This window comes from Anomaloglossus baeobatrachus, chromosome 4, assembly GCF_048569485.1.
Source record: "Anomaloglossus baeobatrachus isolate aAnoBae1 chromosome 4, aAnoBae1.hap1, whole genome shotgun sequence".
NCBI lineage: Eukaryota > Metazoa > Chordata > Amphibia > Anura > Aromobatidae > Anomaloglossus > Anomaloglossus baeobatrachus.
The window spans coordinates 297,874,023-297,890,998 of NC_134356.1; the positions used below are offsets into that span (position 1 = coordinate 297,874,023).

Sequence of the window (16,976 nt, forward strand, 5' to 3'; positions counted from 1 at the left end):
GGAGCCAGTACGTGCGCAGATGGAGCTCTCGGCTAAAAATCTCATCTGCGCATGCGCTGCCTCTGGCCCATTGATCTCCCAGCTGTGGACTTAAGGAAAATGGGACCCAGAGGTGGCGCATTCAAGGATGAGATCTCAGCTTGTCATTTTGCCGAGAGCTCAATCATGCGCCAGCTCCAGTGGCCAATGTTTAAAGTCCTCACCGCCCGCAGCCCCAGCCCAGCCATTGCCATATCCCCAGCACAGCAGCCCCAGCACAGCCGTCCCAGCACCAGCACAGTTGTCCAGCACAGCCGCCACTGCCCACAATTTCTGGGACAGCATCTGGGACACCTGCTGGCTGCACCACCCGCAGTATTGCACTGCTCCACCACCGCCCCTGCCTCCTGTGACTCCGCTCCACCACCACTGCCGACCCCTCTGGTCAGACACCACCAGATTATAAGACTGACTCTGATTTCTTTCATCCTTTTTTCCCTCCAAATTTGGGGTACGTCTTATAATCCGGTGCGTCTTATAAACCGAAAAATATGGTAGAATGGATGCCGACTCTGAGGCATTACTCTACCATAGGTGCTCACTGCAAAGAAACATATAGCGCATGGTGTGCATTTGTTTGCAGTGGCCTCCAGTATCGGAAAGCTCAGTCTGCTAGTGAATGGTCGCTTAAGGCTATGTGCACATATTGTTTTACGTGGATGACTAAGGATATAAAAATTAAAGGTCTGAAAATTGTATATTTTTCAACATTTTTAAATTTCACGTATTTTTAAAAATAAACGCAAAACATAATAACCTTATTTTCCATTAACATAAAGTATAATGTGCCACGGAAAAACAATCTGTGAATAACTGGGATATGTTTTAACATTATTCTCACATAAGTTTGGAAAATGTGGTCTGGTCATGAATGCCAAAGCTGGCTGTCTCATAAATGGTTTTCTTGGCTTGGTGAGAAATAATTATTTTTCTTGTCTACATGCTCTGTGCTATTCCTGCCAGTCTGCATTCACACGAATGGTGTGGCTGCAATACTACATGCACAGGAAAAGCAGACCATTTTTCGAAGCCTAGAGAATCATTAAAGCTATGTGTATTTTAGGCGGCCATTGTGAATAAAAGGGAACCATTTTCTAATTGACCTATTCTAAACAAATTCAAGAGTACCTATCCAAAATAGTGTGGAATATTTTATATATATATATATATATATATATATATATATATATATATATATATATATATATATAATTTTCTACACTATTTTCAATAGGTACTTTTGAATTTGTTTAGAATGGGTCAATAAGAAAATGGTTATATACTGTATGTCTCAATATTTATAACCTTACTATACATACAATCACTCATTAGAGTGACGGCCCGTCTTATAATAGCGGTTGCACTGATCGTCTGATCTGATGCTAGGTTCATCCTGTCATGCAAAGTGGTTTTACATAATACATGAATGGGCTTTGTCTGCTTCTACTTACCGTAGCCACTCTACGCTGTAGCTCATCCAAATACGTGTCATGTTCATCATCTCTAAGTATGGCATGTTCTCTTGGGCATGCATTCAACCTTAGTCTATGCAAAAAACTAAAAGTGGGAAAAAGTTTAAAATATTAATATAATAAAATACTGTATAAATAGTAGAACACAGTAATAAAGATTGAGTCCCAGGATGGGCACCTCTTTCAATGGCATCCATATCAGGAGATGTTGACATGAAAAGGCAAAACTTTTAGTTGAAGCTTCATGTTGCACATACAGAAATTCTGACATTAAAGATATATTTCTAATATCCTTATGATGTGTAGTATGTCATATTTCGGCTATCGTAAATAGTCACAATTATTTCTTATGTGCATCTCACAAAAACATTTTTCTCTATGTCTTAATATAAGTACAAATCGATGCATGAAATCCAAGCAACTCACAGCAATCTTAATTGGAATAGTCTGTGATGCTGGGGCTTGGGACTGTGATAGCACATGTTCCAAAACCAGACCGTGCATTTCATTTGTGTGTATAAAAATAAAAGGTGTTATGTTGTGAATATTCAAGCAATCAAACTCATGTTTTACAAATCACTGCTTAAAAATACACTACTACTGGATTAATATAAATGGATGTCTCTATGTAAGGTGGAAAACATTTGGATTGAAACCCAATACCAACTGGTACAATAACTGATGCCTCAAAGAGTCACGAATACCATTTAAAATTACAGTTATGCTTTACAGACATGGCCGGTGTTGGGGGGCAAATCGGTAATTGCCTTGGGTCTCTACACACTCATGGGCCTCCAGGGTTTACAGCATAAACTACGTTCATAATAGTATTTCTGCATTATTAGTGTACTTTCCGATGTTGAGCATGGTTTATGACTTTTGGTGGCATCACCGTCAGCTGACCGTGATGTCACTACAGATCCTGTACAATGAAGGAGACTGGAAGAACTGAGAAAGAGGAGACAGATTGATGAGTATTTAATAGTATGTGTGTATGTGAGTCAGTCATGCATTCTGTGTGTGTGTCATGCTTTGAATGTGTGTCATTTTGTGTGTATGTATCATGCATTGTGTTTGTATTGAGTATTATGCAATGTTTGTGCACATCATTCATTGTGTGGCATGTATTGTGTGCATGTCATGTATTGTATGTGTGTGTAATGCATTGTGTGAGCCATGCATTTTTTCAATTCTTTATTTAACAGGAATCAAACATTTTGTAAGTGTGGGTCATGCATATCATGTGTGTGTGTGTCATGCATTTTATGTGTCATGTATTTGGTGTGTGTGTGTCATGCATTGTGTGTGTGTATGTGTGCCATGCATATCATGTGTATGTGTGTCATGCATTTTGTGTGTCATGCATTTGGTGTGTGTCATGCATTGTGTGTGTATGTGTGCCATGCATATCATGTGTGTGCGTCATGCATTTTGTGTGTCATGTATTTGGTGTCTGTGTGTCATGCATTGTGTGTGTGTATGTGTGCCATGCATATCATGTGTATGTGTGCCATGCATATCATGTGTGTGTGTGTCATGCATTTTGTGTGTCATGTATTTGGTGTGTGTCATGCATTGTGTGTGTATGTATGTGTGCCATGCATATCATGTGTGTGTCATGCATTTTGTGTGTCATGTATTTGGTGTGTGTGTCATGCATTGTGTGTGTGTCATGCATTTTGTGTGTCATGTATTTGGTGTGTCATGCATTGTGTGTGTTTGTATGTGTGCCATGCATATCATGTGTGTGTGTGTGTCATGCATTTTGTGTGTCATGTATTTGGTGTGTGTCATGCATTGTGTGTGTGTGTGTGCCATGCATATCATGTGTGTGTGTCATGCATTGTGTGTGTATGTGTCTCATGCATATCATGTGTGTGTGTGTCATGCATTTTGTGTGTCATGTATTTGGTGTGTGTGTCATGCATTGTGTGTGTATGTGTGCCATGCATATCATGTGTGTGTGTGTCATGCATTTTGTGTGTCATGTATTTGGTGTGTGTGTCATGCATTGTGTGTGTATGTGTGCCATGCATATCATGTGTGTGTGTCATGCAGTTTGTGTCATGTATTTGCTGTGTGTGTCATGCATTGTGTGTGTATGTGTGTCATGCATTGGGTGCATGTATTTTGCTGGGGGCACATGCAGTGTGTTCATGTATAAGATCAACATCTATATATATAATTGCCTTATTCTGTCTGTCTGTCTGTCTGTCTGTCATGCTCCGAAATTGTGTCCTTACGGTGACACAAAGCTGATTGGCCGCTGGGTTCACCATGGCCCCGCCCCCCCACACGGATTGGCCTCTCGCCCCGGCTCTCTGCAGGCCCCGCCCCCCTCACGCAATGCACGCTCGCTCTGGCCCAACTGACACGGAGCCCCGATTCCCAGGTGAGTACACACACACACATCAGATCACACTCACTCTCACACTCACTCTCACACACACCTCACACATCACAACATGCTGGGATATCGCTTGCTTCTACACCGGCTCCGTCAGGATCCCAGCAGCGCCACACATAACCTTGCGATGCTGGGATCTTCACGGAGCCCGTGAACGCTGTTAACCATTATACACATCGGGTAACTAAGGTCCCTTAGTTACCCGATGTGTATCATAGTTACCAGTGTACACCGGCTCACACTCACTCTCACACACACCTCACACACACATCACATCGCATCCACACATCAAGGTCCTGCAGCGGCGGAAAATACAGACACATAACAGCACACACATAACAGCACACACATAACAGCACACACACATACACACACACAAATCAGATCACACTCACACACACACATCACATCGCATCCACATACTCACAACATCCTGGGATATCGCTTGCTTCTCGGCGGCGATACTGTGCTGTTGTGATCTTCCAGGACCTGCCGGAGGATCACATGGCCAGAAGCATGTGATATCCCCGGATGTTGTGAGTATAAGCGCATATGTGCGATATCGTCAGTGTCTGTGTGTGTGAGTGTATGCGATCGGGTGTGTGTGAGTGTATGCGATCGGGTGTGTGTGAGTGTATGCGATCGGGTGTGTGTGAGTGGATGCGATCGGGTGTGTGTGAGTGGATGCGATCGGGTGTGTGTGAGTGGATGCGATCGGGTGTGTGTGAGTGGATGCGATCGGGTGTGTGAGTGTCGGCAGAGGAGCACGGCGTGCTGGAGAAGGCTGGGAGCAGAGAGGCTGATCATGGGGAAGGCTGGGAGGAGAGAGGCTGATGCTGGGGGAGGCTGGGAGGGGGAGGCTGGAACGAGGGAGGCTGATGCTGGTGGAGGCTGATGCTTGGGGAGGCTGATGGTGGGGGAGGCTGGAAGGAGAGAGGCTAATGCTGGTGGAGGCTGATGCTTGGGGAGGCTGATGCTGGGGGAGACTGGGATGGGAAGGCTGATGCTGAGGGAGGCTGGGAGGAAGGAGGCTGGGAGGAGAGAGGCTGATCCTGGAGAAGGCTGGGAACGGGAGGCTGATGCTGGGGGAGGCTGGAAGGAGAGTGGCTGATGCTGGTGGAGGCTGATGCTGGTGGAGGCTGATGCTTGGGGAGGCTGATGCTGGGGGAGACTGGGAGCGGAAGGCTGATGCTGAGGGAGGCTGGGAGAGGGAGGCTGGGAGGAAGGAGGCTGGGAGGAGAGAGGCTGATCCTGGGGAAGGCTGGGAAGGGTAGGCTGATGCTGGGGGAGGCTGGAAGGAGAGAGGCTGGAAGAAGAGAGGCTGATGCTGGGGGAGGCTGGAAGGAGAGAGGCTGAGGCTGGGAGGAGAGAGGCTGATGCTGGGGAAGGCTGATGCTGAGGGAGGCTGGGAGGGGAAAGCTGATGCTGGGGAAGGCTGGGAGGACGGAGGCTGGGAGGAGAGAGGCTGATCCTGGGGAAGGCTGGGAGAGGGAGGCTGATGCTGGAGGAGGCTGGAAGGAGAGAGGCTGATGCTGGCGGAGGCTGATGCTGGGGAGGCTGGGAGAGGGAGGCTGATGCTGAGGGAGGCTGGGAGGAGGGAGGCTGGGAGAGGTAGGCTGAGAGAAGAGAGGCTGATGCACACACACACACACACACACACACACACACACGCGCGCGCACTGCACAACACACCACACACACACACACACACACTGGGAACCACAAACAACTGCCCTACACAGACACCCACACACACAGACAACGCTGCACACACACAACACCCAACACACAAACACCGCGGCACACACAAATATACGCACATACCGCACAACACACACATTGCACAAAACATACCTCCCCCCAAAACACACCACACACACACAAACTGCGCAACACACACACAACGCTACAGACACACAGCGCTCCACAAACAACGCAACACACGCAACACACATACAACACCGCTCTCACCCCCCGTCACACCCAGACAACAACCAGAACATGTACAGCGCCTACACAAACACTTGGTAACTACAGACAACAACATCTCTCTCTATATATATATATATATAACAAAAATCATACATGAACTACACAATACGTAAATTCTAGAATACCCGATGCGTAGAATCGGGCCACCTTCTAGTATATAAATAATGGCAGTGTAGACAGAAGGTTCATAGGTGTAAGCATGTCTACAATTGCACAATGATCTTGCAAAATGAAGCTTCCTTATCAGATCCTTCAATTATTTATGCCAGAACAAAAGTCGTCACCCACAAATATTTTGTGACTGGACAACCAAATGTTTCCGCATGAAAATTAACCAGAGGTGAACCGCTAAATTGTAACATATCAGTTTCTGATGTGAAGACAGCTTGTTTTTACTGCGGATTTAAAGACAAAAATTGCAGTAATATCCTAGTGTTATATGTGTGGATATTCATTAACATAAAGAAAAAGAAAAATTGTGTACTCATCTTACAGCAGAGGTGTATCTAGTTTTTTCAGCACCCGGGGCTAGAATTCAGTTTGGTACCCCCTCCCCCAAGCGTTTTGAGTAGTCATCATGTGACCAATCATTCATATGTGATTTGCACATTTGCTATTCCTAATTTTCTCAATGTACAGAGCAGCAGTAAGAAAAGTCTGCTGTCCTATGGCCATAAGTATGTAAATCATTCATGAATTAAGTGGCAATGTGATGACTGCTGGAACCAGCAAGCATAGCTGAAACCTGACAGTGAGTATATTACACACTGTTAAGAATGACATTCTACTCTGCTTAATTTTATAATTAAAGATCTTATCCGGGTTTGAGATGAAAGTGCTAGAGTGACTGCAGGCTTCTGAATTCTCCCAGCATGCACTGCACACTTTTTGGATTCTCCTATCCCAATGGTAAGATTGAATGGTCAAGTGTGCACAAGGATGCTATTTTCATACTTCTGGCCACATTTCGACTAGACCTGTTCAGCCTCGCTCAATTCAGTTTCATGGAGTAAGGCCATGTTCAGTTGGCACATGACTGCATGCTTGTGGTTTCATGACCTCCCCCTCTCACCGCTGGCAGCAGAGAAACTTGACAGCATGCAGTGTGCGCACTGTGAGAAATCAGAAGTTTGCAGTCAGATAGTAAGGCTGCTGACTTTCATCACAAACTTGGACAACCTCTTTAATGTTCCTAACATAAATAAAAACATAGTAACCCTTAAGTTATCAGATATCATAAAACTTTATTAACATAGCCATGTATCACATAATCTTACAAGTTTTGGATTGTTACATGTGTACAGAATACGAATCAATAACAGCACAATAATAGGAACCACCAGCAGTACATAAATACATCCATATAACCCCCATCTGTACAAAAACATGGCATCAAAACCCTCATCAGTTCAGGAATACATCACAAGATCCACAATCAGTACAGGAATAATCACTATGACCATCTCAGTACAGAATGCATCACCAAAACAACCATCAGTACATGCTACATCAATTGTAATCTCAGGTCAGGCCGATATACGTTTGTATATCATGAACCTATAACTTCCAGTTTATCCATAATAATGGTAAGGAACTACTAGGGTTTTTTTATCAGTTATAATTAGACTGCAGACAAAACAGGAACCACAGCAATGATGAGAATTAGTCAAGATAAAAAATAAACATTTACATCCAGGTGCCTTATGGATAATGTCTCTGATCAGATTCATTCTCTTTGCTTTCTTCATCTTTTTCAGACACCATGATGACTTTTCACATCCACAGCTCACCTCTGCAGACTTCCATCTTCACCAGTCTTCTGCTATACATCCAACACAATACCCTTAAAAATAGCAGAATGATTATAATGCTACTGAATAATATCTGCTCTATAATAAATAATAATTAATTATAAATAAATAATTGCCTCTCTCAGTGTTACCTGCACAAAATATGATACATACACTATCTCTCTTATGGTAAATGCACTCCACAGTGCCCTCTCCTTTCCATATGGGCCACCTCATCAAACTGATCTCTTAAACTGAGTTTACCCATACTGCCCAGTCTCTATACAGAGACTGTTGGGCCGGGGGGTTACTTTCTAATTCGGGGCATCTATGTGGCATTGGCGATCCCTTGTCTTGTTCCTAATATAGGTATGTTTTTCACTTGTGAAACTTTTCAGGGCAGGCATTTTAGTTTTCTACATATGGGGTGAGTCTATGCAGAACACCCGCTCGTGTGTGTTTTGGATGAACTTCTATTTATGAATCAATCTGCACTATAGCACTTTATGTCCTTTGGAGAGTTCATCTCACACTTGAATTGCAAGAGATCACTGTATCTCCCAACGGGTTCTCTGCATACATTCAATATTATTAATATATACTATTTATGCCTGCTTGTTTGTATATATACAACTTTGTATTTGACAGCTATAATCTTTTTGCCACTTCTGCCCTGCATATTTGTTTTAAATCTCCTGCCTTAACCCCTCCTTGTCTATAATAAATATATTTTGCATTTAAAACTCCTGTTTCTCCTGTGTTCTGAATGTTTTATATGGAGTTTGCATTGGTCTTTAAGGGACCTTGTTATGGTACCCTTCTGCCAATACTATAAAATGGTTTTTTGGAGCTTTGTATCACTCCTCATACTGTGTTGGTGCCCAGCTCGTTTAGAGAGCTTACCACTAGAGATGAGCAAACTTGTTCGAAACAGGTTCACCAAGCTCAAATTTGGGCCAAGCCTTTCCCATTTGCATTCGTGTTTGAAAGCCAGAGTACTTTTCTCAAAAATTGGCAATGTTTGGTAACTGTTCAAGGTTACGTCTAATGCTTTTCTTCTACATTATTATGCCTTTGGCTAGAATGGTTGTGCTGTATGAGTGGGGGAGAGGTGTTTGATGAGGGGATTTCTTACCAATCTCCTAGTGTGTGGCTGTCATACTGCTTCCGGGTTCGCTAATTACATCTCGTATATATTCACTGTTTCTCGCACCCACCTTCTGTGACAGCGTCTGTGACTGGCTGCAGTCTCTAATTGGTTGAACTCATAGCTGCTGTCTGGGTCCTTTAGTGGAGTATAAAAATAAATTAATTTAAAAAAATTGTGGTGGTTCCCCCATATATTAATCCCCAGCACAGATAAAGCAAATTGCTACCAGCTGCAACCCCCAGCCTTGCACATTATTTTGGCTGTGTATAAAAATAAGAGGTATCGCATGCGGTTTTTTTAAATTATTTAAATAAATATTTTTTACAAATGACATGCAGTCAATTATCACATCTATTAGATGCGACACTTCCGGCTCTTTACCCCACTCTTTCCGATTGCCCTGATGAGGCGGCAATGAATGAAGGTAATATGGGCTAATTACAGCTGTACTTTGTCAACAAATGACAGCTGCCATCAAACTCTAGATAAGTGATGGGCAGGGGTCTATGAGACCCCTATTACTAACTATGTAAGTAAAAATAAAACACAAACACCAAAAAATCTTTTATTTGGAATAAAACACCCTCTTTCTACAATTTATTAATCCACCAAACTCCCAGGTCCGATGTATTCCCCACGAGGTCCCACAACAATCCCAGTTCTGCTACATACTGAAGTGTCAGCACATGGGCACAGTGCAGAAAGTGACCGGCCACGGCAACTTGAGGCAGACACTGATTGAGACGAAGATGTGAGCATTGATGTCATTAAGTTTATCTGCGGTTACAGCTGGAGGTTCCCACAGTACCCCATGTTTGTCCACAGGTAAACTGATTTCATTCATTTCATTGAACTGATTGAACTCAATCAGACCTGCATCTCCTGGCTGAAAACCATGTTTTTTTTTGCCAAGAGATGCAGGTTTGGTTGTGGAATTTATACACCAAATTCCTGCACCCAGATGTGGTGCAAGAATTTGTTGCATAAATTTTCTGTCAGAAAAATTACATCAAAATGTGATGCAGTTTTGATGCAGTATTGATGTATTTTTTGTTAAGAGATGCAGAGGTTGAGAGGTTCGCTCATCTGTACTTACCACCCAAACTTCTACCACCTATGTGGTGCCAAAAAGTGATGTCAGCAGCATGATCAGATGACCTAATCATGATATTAAAATCGCACTGACATGGAGGTCTGAAAGTCATAAGAGTAATTGATCTTGCAAGAGCTTGCACAGTGCACTTTCTCTGCGTAGGCTTTCAGGTTCACAGCCGGTTCAGAATAAGGGGGGCTTTACACGTTGCGACATCGCTTCTGAAATATCGTCGGGGTCACGTCGTTAGTGACGCACATCTGGCGCCGGTAATGACATCGCAATGTGTAAATCCTAGAGGCGACGATAAACGATTGCAAAAGCGTTAAAAATTGGTGATCTGTGTAGCGTCGTTCATTTTCATAATGTCGGGTCGACCGCAGGTAAGATGTTGTCTGTCGCTCCTGCGGCAGCACACATCGCTGTGTGTAAACCCGTAGGAGCGACAAACATCTCCTTACCTGCGTCCCGACGGCAATGCGGAAGGGAGAAGGTGGGCGGGATGTTATGTCCCGCTCATCTCCGCCCCTCTGCTTCTATTGGTCGGCCGATTAGTGACATCACTGTGACGCCGAATGCACCTCCCCCTTGAAGGAGGGATAGTTCGGCAGTCACAGCGACGTCGCCGAGCAGGTATGTGCGTGTAAAGCTGCCGAAGTGATAATGTTCGCTATGGCAGCAATCACCACATATCGCATGTGCGATGGGGTGGGTACTATCGCGCTCGGCATCGCTAGCTGATGCTAGCGATGTCGCAACGTGTAAAGTACCCCTAAGGCCGACTCTTAATATGAGGTAGGCATCAAAATGCAACTGCCGGTGAGACACCTGGGACCTGTGCATAAGGTAGCCCGCCGGTAACCCCGCCAGCTGTACTTGGGACAAATGCGCCTTTCTTCCCCCAGATATGTTTCTGCGTTACTGCTAGATGCTTTACCTTGGTCAGGGTACTTATACATATGGTAAGAGAAGTGTGCTGGACACTTGCTGCAATGCCAAGTTACTGTATATCTCTAGCTTTTCAACTTTCTGTAATTGATGCTTTCTCTGTCTCTCACTCCCTAATGTTGTGGAAGAACAATTTCCCCATCTATGATTTCTCCTAACATTGTCACAGTGACACCCGTATTACACATGTGACTGAAAATAATCACTGGCTGTAATATGGCTGTTATAACCTACTGCAACCTTTGTATTACTTATGATCTCCCTATATTCTCCACAACAGTTAGATCATGCTAGCAATAGTGCATATATGAAACTTGCATAGATATTTGTCTATTATTCATTGTTAGAGGTGAGTGAGTACCTAACTATTCGTACTCACTATACACATAACGAACACTGTCTAATACTCACGTATTCATTTCAAATAGTGTGTGCAAAGCAAGTCAGTGGGGAAAACTCGCAATGTAATGAGTAATGCGAATGCCGTACTATTTGCTACTCGCACGTATAGTACGGCATTACTCTTTACATTGCGAGTATTCCCCATTGACTTGCATTGCACACACTATATGGAATGAGTACGCGAGTATTAGACAGTATTTGTTATGAATAGAGCGAGTACGAATAGTTAGATACTCGCTCAACTCTAATTATTCTACTTTGATACACTCAAATTAAATTATCAATTATGTAATATGTTTGGCTTTTTTCACAGAGTATTTTACTATCACACAAAAAACTATTGCATGAATCACATTACTCAGTCTTTGCAGCAAAGTCATAGAGTTCTTTATAAATATTTATGGGATATTTGGTAACATTGGGATGAATTGTTTCTCTGCCTCTTCAGTGATTTAGGCAGGACAGCTTTTGGAATTAATAGCTGGCTTGATGTTTGCAATTACATAGACTAGTATATTACATACTGTATCTCTTATTCTCATTTTTTTCTAGAATCTTCTTTTGTGGTGGCATACCGTTTGGAGAATATTTGTATAGAAGTCTTCATCCTCACAGTAAGTTTGATAGCTGCTTCTTTTAAATCTAATTCTTGTTCTAAATTACATTTGTTCACTTGATCATGTTTATCGAGTAACTTATGGGAAGGTACCTTTTTTTTTACATAGGTGATATGGGTGCTTAAAGCATCACTCCAGCTTTTATTTATTTCAACATTGGAATGCTGCTTTAAATCTAAGTCCCCTGCACCCTTTCTTATATTCAACCTCTGACGTCTTCATCTGTTTTCAGTGTTATTCCCTCATCTCAGGCACTTTGTGTCCTGCTGAAAGCTCCAATGTTTAATGGACACAAATCAACACAGGTCTTTGAAAGCCTTGTTCTGACATTATCCTGCCTCTCATAGATTTGTATTGAGAGCATGTGATGTAACTTTTGACTTCAGGCCAGTCAGATGTTACAGTCATAAGATGGTGACGCAGGACGAGAGCACACCAATAAAAGGTGAAAACGCCGAATTGTGACTATACAACAAAAAAAACAAAACAAATAGTGGAGTGATGTTTTAATAATTTGCCAATTAGAGTGATTGTCCAACAAAGAAAATATATTTGTATTAATAGATCGTTAATAATAATGAAAATATAGCTCCACAATTGGATATGTAAACAATGTTGTGTGCTGAAATAATCTTATTAATATTCTCATACTATGTACTATGTGTTATTTGTTGTGTTTGTGTAGAGCTGGAGGTTCAGGGTCGGAGTATACCACAGCTCCTGGTGAAGGCAAGAATCATAAGAGAATATATAGACTACAGAGATGGGGCTTGTAGCTGCTTCTTTCTATTAAGGTAACATGTATATCTGCTTATTTTATCACAGGAGCAAGTGTTTCTGCTATGTCTCCAGCCCTGTAACCTCATCAAAAGTCAAATCAGTAATGTAGGCGCTCCTCTGGCCACTGAGCTTATATGTCATTGACTTCTTATATTATGAGCTCAGGAGGCTGGAGACAAAGCAGAAACATTTTGCACCTGTGATAAAACAGACAGTGAAATGAACTACCTCACAGAAAGAAGCAGCTGTGAGCCCCTGCTGTGTTGTCTGTATGGTCTTGTATGCTTCCTTTCTTGGTAGGCACTGCTGAATGTGCTGAACATGAACAGGAGAAGCTGTGCATGGTCGGGCAATGCAAATAAAAAAGTAAATAAGCGAGGTACATTTAGAAGATTATCTTAGAAAGGGAACATTTTGTTAACATCCAATTGTGGAACATTATTTTTCAAAGATCTATTAATTAAAATTAACTTTGTTTGTGTTACAACCTCTTTAAGTACAATAATAATTCAAAAACTGTTTTAAGTTTGCTCAAATTATCTCGAGATCTAATGTTTGGTTTACATATATTCTGGAAATATGAATGATACATTTCCATTCGTCCAATTTTCTTCATCTCAATTGTGAAGAAGACAATACTTTTTATCCTATAATTCTCCACTATAGGGATTATTCATTTCACAATATTCATGTCTTATCAGGTTTTTACAGACCTACTGAATCATGGTTTTGCCATTCTCTTGATTAAACAATACTTCAGGCTCTACGTAATGCTTCGTTAAGATAAGAGTTTGAAAACTAGTGGGATTTCATCTCTCTATAAACTTCTGTAGTACAAACTTTATGAATAGTGGCTTAGAATTATCAACATTCAAGACATTTAAGATCAAGGTTCTTTACACAAGAGAAACGAAGAAGGGCGACCTATTTGACGATATTTCTAATCAATTTATTAGCAGCCCCAACCTCTGAGAAGCGCGTCATTTCTCATGAATCATAGCTGCAAATGCCTAAGTTATGTTATTACTTCATATTAAATAGATTGTGCGTATAATGTTAGAACCCACAAAATACTGGCATTTACAGTATGTTAGGTAACTGATTGCAAATAAATATTCTCTTTTATGTTTTTCGTGCTAGCATTTAGTATAACAAGTTATGAAATTATAAATTAAATTTAACACTAATATTTATTGAATCCTTTTTCGTAATATATAAATAGATGTATGCATAGACACATAGATAGATATATAGGTAAATAGTAATAATGACGCATTAAAAAGAGTCTTTAATAAAGGTATTATATCCAGTTCACTACCTGATTACTCTTAAATTTTATACAACAGCTCCAAATGCCATTATATCAGGTATCATCTGCATTTCACAAAATACTGAGACCCTTTCCTCCACTGACAACCTAAAAATCATAAAAATATGTACTCATGTATGATAGATGCTGAGAAGTCCTCCTGACCTAACAGATCGCTTGTGAGCATGGTTTGCTATGACTATGTGTGTATATATATATATATATATATATATATATATATATATATATATATATGAAATTATTTGGCCCCCTTGAATTTTTCAACCTTTTCCCACACTTCAGACTTCAAACATAAAGATAAAAATTATAATGTTATGATGAAGGTTCAATAACAAGTGGGACACAATTGTGAAGGTGAACGATATTTATTGCTTATTTGAAATTTTTGCAAAAAATAAATAACTGAAAAATGGGGCATACAATATTATTCATCTCCTTGAAGTTAATACTTTGTAGCACCACCATTTGCTGTGATTACAGCTGCAAGTTGCTTGGGGTATATGTCTATCGGTTTTGCACATCGAGAGACTGAAATTCTTACCCATTCTTCCTTTACAAACAGCTGAAGCTGAGTGAGGTTGAATGGAGAGCATTTGTGAACAGCAGTTTTCAGCTCTTTACACAGATTCTCAATTGGATTCAGGTCTTGACTTTGACTTGGCCATTCTAACACCTGGATATGTTTATTTGTGAACCATTCCATTGTAGATTTTGCTTTATCTTTTAGATCATTGTCTTGCTGAAAGACAACTCTCCGTTCCAATCTCAGGTCTTTTGCAGACTCCAACAGGTTTTCTTCAAGAATGGTCCTGTATTTGGCTCTATCCATCTTCTCATCAATTTTATCCATCTTCCCTGTCCCTGCTGAAGCAACGCAGGCCCAAACCATGATGCTGCCACCACCATGTTTGACAGTGGGGATGGTGTGTTCAGGGTGATGTGCTGTGTTGCTTTTACTCCAAACATATCGTTTGGCATTGTGTCCAAATAGTTCAATTTTGGTTTCATCTGACTAGAGCACTTTCTTCCACATGTTTGGTGTGTCTCCCAGGTAGCTTGTGGCAAACTTTAAACAACACTTTTTATGGATATCTTGGAGAAAAGGCTTTCTTCTTGCCACTCCTCCATAAAGGCCAGATTTGTGTAGTGTACGACTGATCGTTGTCCTATGAACAGACTCTCCCACCTCAGCTGTAGATCTCTGCAGTTCATCCAGAGTGATCATGGGCCTCTTGGCTGCATCTCTAATCAGTCTACTCCTTCAATTTCAATATGATCACTTGCATAGTACACCTTGGGATGTTTAAAGTTTTGGAAATCTTTTTGCAACTAAATCTGGCTTTAAACCTCTCCACAACGGTATCACGGACCTGCCTGTTGTGTGTCTTGGTCTTCATGATGCTATCTGCGCTTTTAACAGAACACTGAGACTATCACAGAGCAGGTGCATTTATATAGAGACTTGATTACACACAGGTGGATTATATTTATCATCATCAGCATCATCAGTCACATAGGACAACATTGGATCATTCAGAGATCCCCAATGAACTTCTGGACTGACTTTGCTGCACTGAAAATAAAGTGGACGAATAATACTGCACGCCCCACTTTTCAGTTATTTTTTATTGTTCACTTTCACAATTGTGACCCACTTGTTGCTGATTATTCACCATAACAATAAAAATTTTATCTGGGAAATGGTTGACAAATTCAAGGGAGCTGAAGAATACTTTTGCAAGGCACTGTATATATATATATATATATATATATATATATATATATATATATATAATGTATATTTGCACATACACTAATTCAACCCCCATTGCAAATTAGATTTTTTGTCAAAATTTGTAAATTGTCTGCTGCTTGCAGTATATCAATAAACAAGATGATTACATTATCTAAACACAACTAATAGAAGTTGTTTCTACAAATTTAACTCAAAGTGTCACTTTTCATTCCAGCAAAATTCAGCTCCATCATTAACCCCTTCAGCCCCCAGGCACTTTCCGTTTTTGCGTTTTTGTTTTTTGCTCCCCTTCTTCTGAGAGGCGTAACATTTTTATTTTTCCATCAATCTTGCCATATGAGGGCTTGTTTTTTGCAGGACGAGTTGTACTTTTAAATGAAACCATAAGTTTTACCATATAGTGTACTGGAAAACGGCAAAAAAATTCCAAGTGCGGAAAAATTGCAAAAAAAGTGTGATCGTACAATAGTTTTTGGGATATTTTATTCACTGTGTTCACTATATGGTAAAACTGAGGTATCTATGTGATGCCTCAGGTCGGTGCGAGTTTGTAGACACCAAACATGTATAGGTTTAATTGTATCTAAGGGGTTAAAAAACTTCACAAGTTTGTCCAATAAAAGTGGCGCACGTTTTGCGCCATTTTCCGAAACACGTAGCGTTCTTATTTTTAAGGATCTATGGCTCAGTGATGGCTTATTTTTTGCGTCTCGAGCTGACGTTTATAACGGTACAATTTTTGCGCAGATGCTACGTTTTGATCGCCTGTTATTGCATTTTGCGTAAAACTTGCGGCGACCAAAAAACGTAATTTTGGCGTTTGGAATTTTTTTGCGACTACGCCGTTTACCAATCAGATTAATTGATTTTATATTTTGATAGATCGGGCATTTCTGAACGCGGCGATACCAAATATGTGTATATTTATTTATTTTTTTAACCCTTTAATTTTCAATGGGGGGAAAGGGGGGTGATTTGAACTTTTAGGTTTTTTGTTTTTTTTTTATTTTTTAAAACTTTTTTTTTTACTTTTTTTTTTTATTTTACTAGTCCCCCTAGGGGGCTATAGCGATCAGCAATCCGATTGCTGATCGCTATCTGCTGATCACAGCTATACCGCTGTAATCAGCAGATTCAGTCACTTTGGTTTTCCCTCTGCTCTCGGCCGAGGGAAAATGAAAGTGAAACATCGTAGCAGCA

The 16,976-nt window shown here is 41.1% G+C and overlaps 1 protein-coding gene across 4 annotated transcripts in view; it reads left to right on the plus strand.

Moving 5' to 3' along the window:
* Positions 1–16,976, plus strand: part of SYT1 (synaptotagmin 1) — a 926,220-nt gene that overhangs the window by 60,926 nt on the left and 848,318 nt on the right. For all 4 annotated transcript variants that reach the window (XM_075344934.1, XM_075344933.1, XM_075344935.1 and 1 more), the window contains exon 2: positions 11,846–11,907. The gene's annotated coding sequence lies outside the window, so the exon portion shown is untranslated. The remainder of the gene's footprint in view (positions 1–11,845; positions 11,908–16,976) is intronic.